Genomic DNA, 10,677 nt, shown 5'->3' with positions numbered 1-10,677 from the left:
ACCAATAGATCTGTGGATCATGCGCCCGGAGCCACGCCAGTCCCAAGACCACGGGGAAGTGCAGATCCGAAGTGACGTAGAACTGAATGGCCTCCACATGGGTACTGATGGCCATACACACGGGTTGCGTGGCGGCCGTGATAGGCCCGGACAGGAGCACTCGACCATCGATGGTCTCCACAAGCATGGGCGGATCCACTGGACACTGGGGAACAGCCCATTTGGCCACAAAGGCCGAATCCATAAAGTTAGTGGTAGCCCCAGAGTCAATTAAGGCATGGACTGGAATCCCCTCTGACTTGCCAGGGAGGATCAGACGTGCCTCCAAAATCAAATGCCGTGGAGGTTCACAGGCACCGTCGGAACGGCGTCGCTCGGTGTGGATGTTGTGGGTCGCCCGATCTTTCACACCATCTAGATCGGGCTCGAGCCGTTTCCCGATAACAAAGCAGGGGACTTTCTCAGGGCAGGCTTGGTCACTGACGCCCGCTGACGCTTCTTCGGGCAAGAAGCAGCCAAATGTCCAGGGTCCCCACAGTAAAAACACAACCCCTCCGATCGTCGTCTGTCCATTTCCGTCACCGATAGACGGGACCTGGCGGCACCCAGCTCCATTGGCTCCTCCCTCTGGACCGGGGGCTCACGCACAACAGGGGCGGCAGGGGTCTGTGGGGTGGCACGGCGACTCTTACGCTGCTGCAGCCGGGCATCGATCCGCAGACAAAGATGGATCAGCCCATTCAGGTCTGAGGGAATGTCCACGCGGGCCAGCTCATCCAACATCTCCTCTGACAAGCCATCCTGAAAGGCATCCACGAGCGCAGCCTCATTCCAGGCGGAATCCTGGCTAAGCAGCCGGAAATCGCTGATATAGGCCTGTAGAGGGCGCTGACCCTGCCTCAAAGCTTTCAGGCGTCGGGTGGCCGTCTGTGCCTTAATCGGGTCCTCGTACATGAGGCGCATATGGTCACAAAACCCCCCAAAGTTATCCAACAAAGGGCTAGGCTGTGCCAACAGAGGTGTGCCCCAACGAGCTGCATCTCCCGACAGAAGGCTCAACACGAATCCCACCTTATCTCGGTCAGTGGGGAAATCAGCTGCTCTCACGCTGATATAAAGCTGGCATTGTCCCAGGAAGGCAGGAAACAGTTCTGGATTACCAGCGAATTTATCCGGCATAGCTATCTGACATTTCCTCCTGGGTGGGGGGGCAGCATGTACCTGAGCCTGCAGTTGTGCCACCTGAGTGGCCAGCAAGGTGAGTTGCTGGTTGAGCTGGACATTCTCGGCAAGAAGCTGCTCCATCGTAGTATTAAGGGGTGGGTGGCTGAAAGCAAACTGTTCTAAACCAGCCCTCTTCTCGCACCCCTAATCAAAGGAAGAGTCTGGAAAGCGTCCAAGATCAAAAGGCTTCTGCCAAGTTTTAATTACACTGTTACAAAAATACAAGAGCTTGACTTCTCAAAGAAAAAGTTGCTTTCAGCAACTAGCCCCTCCCCAAACACTTCTTTTATAGAGAGCTCAGGGCGTGGTCTCCCTGTGCCTCCTCCCGAGGAGTCCCATAGCCTTCCTTTGTTTGTCCCTGCTCGTCTGCCTCCTGCGTCGGGCGTCCTTGAACAGGGCCAGCTGTGGGTCATCATCCTCCGCACTCTCGGGCTCACACAGCTGAGAAGAGGTTCCCGGCTGAGGACTCTGCAAAGTCTCCAAATCATCATCAGCCGGTTCGTTTCCCTCCTCCCCCACATCTGAGTCCTCCGATACATCGGACCCGGCTGTCGGACCCACAGGCTGGCCCTGAGTCACAACAAAACCATCCTCTCTGCTACCAACTTGTGAAGCAGCTTTCACAAGAGATTGATGGGACGTTAAGGTGCTTCCAAGTAAAATAGGCAGAATGCAGAAATGCAGTCATTATGAAGCTTTATTCATCGATAGGTTATATAAAAAGAGCTATATGGCATGGAAGCATCCATGCTTGTATGATAGAGAATGCATGCAAGTGAGAAGATAGAAAAGAGAAGCAGAACAAAGAAGCAGCCCCTGGGCAGAGGTATTTATGGGGGGTCTCAGCCCCTCCCTAGCCATAAAATTCTCTCGCCAATGGGGCTGCTGCAGGGGAGCAAAGAAGCCTCTTTGCTCCATCTGATGACCTATTTAAGGAACTGCCATGGGCTGGCACAAAACATGTAACATAGATTGTCTCCTCTTCTTTGTAGGAGCCCCTCAAATGTTGGAAGACTGCTATCATGTCACCCCTTGTCTGTCTCTTCAATAATAATAATAATAATAATAATAATAATAATAATAATAATAATAATAATAATAATAATAATAATAATAATTTTATTTATATACCGCCCTTCTCCCGAAGGACTCAGGGCGGTGAACAGGGCAGACATATAAAAAATACAAAAATACAAAAGTTAAAAACAATTAAACATATGCCCAACTAAAAATAGTAAATACATATATTAAAAATGACAATAAAAACCCAACCCATCCCCCATCAGACCAGGCCGGCTTGTTCAAATAAGTGTGTCTTCAGATCGCGACGGAAGGAGCGAAGATCGGGCGCCATCTGGAGCTCAACCGGCAACCGATTCCATAGCTCCGGGGCGCCCACACAGAAGGACCTCCCCCTGGGGGCCACCAATCGACATTCTCTGACCGGTGGCACCCTGAGGAGGCCCTCTCTGTGGGAGCGCACAGGGCAGAGGGAAGTTGATGCCGGCAGCAGGTGCTCCCTAAGGTACTCCGGACCCATGCCATGTAGGGCCTTAAACACCATTACCAGTACCTTGAATCTCACCCGGAAGAAAACTGGCAACCAATGCAGCTCACGGAGCAGAGGTGTAACATGGGAGTATCGGGAGACTAGCCATACCCAATTTCTACAACTGTTCTTCGTATGTTTTTGCCTCCAGTCCCATGATCATCTTTGTTGCTCTTCTCTGACTCTCTCCAGGGTCTCAACATCTTTTTCATATTGTGGCGATCAAAATTGGATCAAAATTGGATACAATATTACAAGTGTGGACTTACCAAGGCCTTATAAAGCGGTATCAACACTTCATGTGATCTTGATTCTATCCTAGGACTGCGTTGGCTTTTTTGACTGCTGCCACACACGGCTGGCTCACATTTAAGTGATTGTCCACTACGACTCCAAGATCCCTCTCACAGTTACTGACATTAAGCCAAGTACCACTTATTCTATCCTGTGCATTTGGTTTTTCTTGCCTAAATGTAGAATCTTACTTTTTCAACCATTGAATTTCATTTTGTTACATAGGGACCAGTGTTCAAGTCAAGATCTTTTTGGATCTTGAACTTGTCTTCTGGTCTGTTGGCTAGTCCTGCCAGCTTAGTGTCATCTGCAAATTCAAGGAGTTCCCCTTCAATTTCATCTACACTGTTTATGAAGATTTTGAAGAGTCCTGGGCCTGAAACGGCACCTCAGGGTAACCCATTGGTCATTTCCCTCCATGTAGATTTGATACCATTAAAGACTACTCGTTAAGTAGTTCTTGTCAGCCAGTTGCAAACTTACCTGTTGGTGGTGCTGCCTATCCCACATTTTACTAGCTTGCCAAGTAGTAAGTTGTTATCTACTCAATGAAGTGTTTAACTGAAACCTAAGTATATTATGTCCCCACCATTTCTCTGATCTACTGATTAGGTCACCTTGTCAAAGAATGAAATAATTTGTTTGGCATGATCTGTTTTTGATGAAGCCATGTTGCCTCTGTTTATGACCTTGTTTGCTTCTAGGCATTTACAGATTTGTTGCTTGGTCATCTTTTCCTAGATCTGCCCAGGTGTTCATGTCAGGGCTGGGCTGTAATTTCTTGGATCTGTTTTCCGACAGGGCAAGTCAATGGGTGTGGGAAGCTGGATTTACTTAATGACCATGTGATACACTTAACACTTAACTGTGGCAGAAAGGTCATAAAATTAGGCACAGTTCACTTCACAACTGCCTTGCTTAGCAATAGAAATTCATGTCCCGGCTTCCGGTTTTCATATCATGGTGATATGGATGTAGGGAAGCAGGGCTCTGCCTTCCGTGCCCAATTTCTTCCATCTGGGGCCGCAAAAAGGGCCTGAAGTCACCCCGGAGAGGCAATGAAACAAGAGGGGACCTTTGCACATCACAGGGAGACAGCGGTCGACCTGCTTGATCCAAGGAAGTCCTCAGAACTGACAGGATAAAGACTGGCTGCACCGATGCAACCAGTTAGAAGCTGCTGACCTACGGAAAAAGAAAGTGGTATTTAACAATTGCAAGCAACATACTTGAGTCTGAGTGCAAAGTCGCGTGGTCGCATAGAGAGACGGACACTTGAGCTGGGTAGTATTTCTTTTATTCGGATCTGGAATGAATCTGGGACAAAGGGGTTTGCCTGGTGTTTCTTATACCTGCCCAGGTGAATGATGGCCAATAGAATTAAACCTGGGCTTCCCGCCAGTGCATGTGGCCAATAGGTTTAAACCCTGGCTTCCCTCCAGAGCTGACCACGCCGGGGCTGTCAAACTTGCTCCATCCGGCTTTTCCCGCCTCAGCGGTTATCGCCTGGAGCTGACCAGCCCCCTGCTGCGCTGGCATTTCCTGTGTATGCTAGCAGCATACACTACACCCCTTCCCCCATAGTGAGGACTTTTCCTCTGTCATACCATCTCCAACTATATACACATATTTACAAAACATGGTTACAATGGATACACTTGTTGATCTGTTGCCCCCCTTATGATCGTACATAGTCAGCGAGGTAGCTTGGCGCTTTGTGTGGCCTACTTGACCTTCTTGGTACCTGATCTTCCGGAGGTATGGTGGCGTGGCTATTCATTCCTTCCTGAAGCTCCTGTTGAGGAAGGTTGTTGTGTGTCTGTGTGTGTGATTTGCTGATTCCTGGTGACTGCCTGGTTTCTCTATCAGACTCCTGCCTGTACAGGGGTTGCCATTGCTCCCCCCCAACCATCCTCCTTGGTGAATGTGTTTGTATTGGCTTTTGTGTTGGATCTTCCTCCTCACCCCCCAGTGTGTCCTCTGCCCCCCTTTCAGGAGTCCTTTTCCTCAGTTGATCCAGATGCCTTTTCCACAGGCGTCCCCCCTCCACCCTTACTCTGTAGGAAAGGGGCCCTGTTTGCTCTATAATTTCCCCTGGCACCCAGGGATAACCCGTACTGTAGTTCCTGGCCCAAATGAGGTCCCCTGAGGCAAAATGTGTCTTGATGTTGGGGTTCCCCGTGTCTGCGGCTACTCTGTCTGGATGGAGCCTGTCTAACGTTGTGATAAGGCGTCTCCCCCATCTGAGTTCCGCTGGGCTTTTGCCTGTGGCAGTGCAAGGTGTTGCGTGTTGGTGAAGGAGGAATGTGGCTAGTCTTTGCTTCCAATCTCCCTGTACTATGCGTTTGAGTGCATCTTTTGTTGTTCTCACGAATCGTTCTGCCAATCCATTACTGGCAGGGTGGAAGGGGGCCGAGGTGACGTGTCTAATCCCCAAGGTCCTCAGGAACACCTGGAAATCCGAGGAAGTAAATTGCGTTCCATTATCTGACACAATTACATCAGGCAACCCATGTGTAGCGAATATCCCCCTCAATGCTTGGATGGTCCCTGCTGATGTCATGCTGCTTACAGGTACCACCTCAAGCCATTTTGAATGACTATCCACAACTACCAGAAATGTGTGACCTTGGAATGGGCCAGCGTAGTCTATGTGCACCCTGGACCAGGGTGAGTGTGTTTCCTCCCACTTATGGACTGGTGCGTGTGGTTGTTCTGGCCGTGTCCTCTGGCATGTGTAGCAGCCAGCTACCTGTGCTTCTATTTCCTTGTCCAACCCTGGCCACCACAGGTAACTCCTTGCTAAAGCCTTCATTCTTACTATCCCTGGGTGTCCTTCGTGTAGTGATTGGAGAACTCTTTCCCTGAGCCTTGTGGGAATTATGACTCTGTTTCCCCACAAAAGGCACCCTTTGTGGGTGGACAGTTCAAACCTTCTTGAGAAGTAAGCAGTGAACTCTTGCCCAGGTGATTTGTCTTGCCACCCACTACTCACCCACGAATGAACTCTGCTCAGAACCTTGTCTTTTGGTGTCTCTGTGGCTATGTCCTTCGCGTTGAGGGGGCATTCTGGCAGTTCTTGGATTGCCACGATTTGGGCAGCCGGTGCTGGGTCCGGCTCCCTGTCCATTAGGGGCAGTCTGCTGAGACCATCAGCATGCCCCATCTCCTTCCCTGGTCTGTGTATCAATTTACAAGAATATGCAGAGAGAAATATTGACCATCTTAGCATTCTAGGTGACAAAATCTGTGGTGTTTGTTTCTCCGTTGTGAATAGTCCTAATAAAGGTTTATGGTCTGTGAAGATTATGAAATCTCTGCCATACAGGTAATCATGAAATTTCTTTACTCCAGCAACCACTGCCAGTGCCTCCTTGTCTATCTGGGCGTAGTTCCGCTCTGCAGCTGACAGGGTTCTGGAGTAGTAGGCGATGGGAGCCTGAGTTCCATCCACCTTGAGATGGCTGAGCACTGCTCCAATCCCATAAGGGGATGCATCGCACGCAATACAGATTGGCTGATCCTCCCTGAAATGGGTGACATTGGCATCGCTTGCTAACATGTTTTTTAGTGTTTGGAATGCTTTTGCATGTTTGTCAGTCCATTCCCAAGGCGCTTGCTTGTCAAGTAGCCTATGTAGGGGTTCTGCAATTGAGGCTTTGTGAGGCAGGAATGTGTGGTAGAAATTGAGGAGCCCCAAGAATGCCTGCAATTCAGGCTTGTTTTTGGGAGCAGGGGCTTCTTTGATTGCCCTCACCTTTGATGCAGATGGGTGGATGCCTTGAGCATCTATCCTGAACCCCAGGAATTCTGTTTCTGGGACCCCAATCCTGCACTTCTCCCTTTTGAGTTTGAGACCTGCCCCCCTGAACCTCTCAAGGACCGTCCTTAAACGGGTCGCCAGCACGTCCGGGGAGCTGGCTGCGATCAGGACGTCATCAAAATAAGGGCAAACCCCTGGTATTCCTTTAAGCGTCCTTTCCATCACCTCCTGAAATATCCCCGGCGCTACGCTAACCCCAAACTGCAACCGGTCTACCCGGAACGCTCCCTTGTGAGTGATGATCGTTTGTGCTCTAGCAGCCCCTGGGTCTACCGGCAATTGCTGATAAGCTTGGGCGAGGTCCAATTTAGCGAACACCGACCCGCCTTGTAGGGACGCTAAGATGCTGCTGACTGCAGGGACTGGATAGGAATGGGCACTTAAAGCTCGGTTTATCGTCCCTTTATAATCAGCGCAGATACGAATTTCCCCATTTGCTTTAATTGGCGTTACGATGGGAGTCTCCCAATCTGCTCCATCCACTGGTGTTAACACTCCCTGGTCTACCAGCTTATCCAATTCCCGCTCTATCTTTTGCTTTAATGCGAAAGGAACACGCCTCGCCTTCATCCTTATGGGTTGTACCTGGGGATCTAGTCTAAATGAGATTGGGGGACCCGTGTACTTTCCCAACTGCCCATCGAACACGTCCGCGAATTCCTCGCAGACTTCTTCTAGGGACAAATGGCTCCGTGTTTGATTAATCCCTGTGATTTTGATGCCCAAGGCGTTAAACCACCCTAACCCCACAAGGCTAGTCCGCTGGCCCTCGACGACCAACACACTTAATTTACCCTTGAATCCCTTGTACTGCACCCACAACAACGCCTCCCCCCGGATTTTGATCGGTGAATTTTGAAAGTCAGTGAGGGTCAGTCTGGATGTTCTCAAGGGAACCCGTTGACCGCTCCGCTTGCAAATGTCTAAAAACGTTCTGGCGGAGATGATGGATACGGCTGACCCTGAGTCCAGCTCCATCAAGCAGGGGACCCCTTGCAGCTTCACCCTCAGTTTTATTTTTTGGGCTAGCGCCGCAGGAGCCCCTGTTTTGAAAACGCCCGGCCGTCTCGATGTGTGACTCACAGTCAGACCCAACGACCGCTTCCCAGTACCTGTGGCATACTGGAACTCAGCTTCCACCTCGTGTAGGCTGTCCCGCTGCTTGCCTCTGCAGACCGCCGCGATGTGCCCCGTTTTCCCGCACGACCGACACTTCGCTGACTTGAAACGGCAGGTAGACCGGGTATGCTGTCCTCCACAGCTTGCACAGCGGGTAGACCGGGAGCCGCTCACGCCACAGCCAGAGCACTGGGTAGACCGGGGCTGTCCGTAACCGCTGTTCTGGGTAGACCGGGAGTTGCAGCCACAATGCTGGGTAGACCGGGGGCGATTCGCGCTGTGATCGTGAGGCTGGGTAGACCGGGGTCCGCTCGCTCCACATCTGCACTCCTGGTCTCTCTCGCCTGCCGTGGTTGGTCTCGGTTCCTTTCTGTTGTCTCGGTCGGGGTTGAAGGATCGCTGAGGTCGGTTGATGGCATCCACCTCCAGCTCTTCCCCGTCTGCGTCGGTGCCTCTTCTCACCTGGTGGATGGATCCGCCCTCCCTCGTCTCGGGCTCCTCGGCTGCATCCCAGGCTATGAGTTCGTCTTGGACATCCCTCAGGGTCAGTTTCTGCTTAGCAAAAAGTTTCTGGCGCAGCTTCCTGTCCCTCACCCCGCAAACGAGCCGATCCCGCAGCCTAATTTCTAGATTTTCGAAATTGCAGAGGCGAGCTGCCAGCCTCAGAGCTGCCATATACTGTTTGGCAGACTCACCTGGTCGCTGATCCCGTTTTTCAAAACGATACCGCCAGGCGATCTCGGACGTCTCGGGCTTGAAATGTTCAGACAGTTTCGCCAGCAATTCGTTGTAGCCGACGGAGTGGATGTCATCGGGTGCGCAGAGGCCGACCGCCAGCTGGTAGGTTTCTGTGCCGCAGCTGCAGAGCAGTACCGCCGCTCTCTGCCGGTCCTCCTTCACCCCGTTCGCCCTCAGGTAGCATTCTATCTGCCCCACGAAAGCTTCCCACTCCTCAGGGCGGCCGCTATTGAAAAGGGGATACTGACCCAGTTGTGTCATCTTGTCGTCTCGGTTGTCCTGCGTCTGGATCCGGGGCTGCCGATTGGATTCTGTCCGTGGCTAGCGTTGTCCGGTGCAGGATCCCATCCTTGTCGCCAGTGCAAAGTCGCGTGGTCGCATAGAGAGACGGACACTTGAGCTGGGTAGTATTTCTTTTATTCGGATCTGGAATGAATCTGGGACAAAGGGGTTTGCCTGGTGTTTCTTATACCTGCCCAGGTGAATGATGGCCAATAGAATTAAACCTGGGCTTCCCGCCAGTGCATGTGGCCAATAGGTTTAAACCCTGGCTTCCCTCCAGAGCTGACCACGCCGGGGCTGTCAAACTTGCTCCATCCGGCTTTTCCCGCCTCAGCGGTTATCGCCTGGAGCTGACCAGCCCCCTGCTGCGCTGGCATTTCCTGTGTATGCTAGCAGCATACACTACACCGAGTGAGATTATTTTCCTTCCACTACAATTTTAAAACCTGTTTTTGGGAAGAAAAAAAAAAGATCTGAAAGCAAAGAAACTCCCAGAATTAAAGGGAGGGGGGTTTCCTTTTTTCATCCCCTCTCCCAGAATAAAAGCAGCAGTTTAAGCTTTCTTGGGGGAAAAGAGAAAGACTATAAAATTAATTTGGACATGATAGAAAGAAAGAAGTTTGGGGAGTTATAATTTCTTTTTTTTTAACTTTTCTTAGAGAGTATCAGAGCAAAACATAAGGGGAAAAAAGCCTTTTTTGATTGGAAAATTACAAAATGGATATCTGATGACATCTAGTGGTGAAAAAGAAGAACTATACCAGGCTCTGTTTATATTTTGTCTTGAGTGAGGGAACTTGGCCTGAAGCCCAGACATAGATAACAGACAAAACCTTTTGATGTTTTTGAACTTCATAACTGTAGATTGCAGCTGGAAAAAAGAGAAAAACATTTTGGGCTGTCTTTTCTGCAGGATGGATTACAACTAAAACTACAAGCTAATTTGAAGCCATCTGGCTTCCTTGGATTACAAATATTGTTTGACCTGTAATTTTATAAACTATTTAGAGACAGACTGGATGGCAAGGAACTATCTACAGTAAGATATTTTGGATTATAATTTTGGCAGATTGGCAACATTGGATTTTGGGACAATTGGTCTGAGCTGGAGTTAGAAGATAGAAGTGGATTATCCCTTCTCCCAATTTTTACCCCCTTTTGTTTTTATTTTTTCCCCTCTTCTTGTTGTCTGGGGAGCCTATTGGATTATAAACTTTTAATCTCAGACAGTGAGATTAAGGATTAAGGACAGTGGAAGCTTAACTGTTAATGATTTTATTTGGAGAAGGCCCTATGGACTATTAATTCTGAATAGTAGGACCTTGTGGATTATAAATTTTGACTGAGTGATAATCTTGGATTTTGGACATCTGCTCTGGAAGTGAGCCTCACAAACAGAATTGGATTACAAATATTTTTATTCTTCTTCTTTGTTCTCCCTTCTTTTTCAGGGAGTTTATTGGATTATAGAGACTAAAGATAAGAACTATATGAGTTATTTAAGACAAATGTAAATGATATATTGTGTTACTGAATACAAGATTAATGATTTGGTATAAGGCAGACATCTGGGAAAAGTATTAAGAGTTGATAAAAATCTGGGTGGGGTTGTGGAATTTAAAGTGAGTGTTCCAAATTTAGCCAAAAC

This window comes from Vipera ursinii (assembly GCF_947247035.1).
Source record: "Vipera ursinii genome assembly, chromosome: 1".
Lineage (NCBI taxonomy): Eukaryota > Metazoa > Chordata > Lepidosauria > Squamata > Viperidae > Vipera > Vipera ursinii.
Note: the sequence above shows the minus strand (reverse complement) of the source record.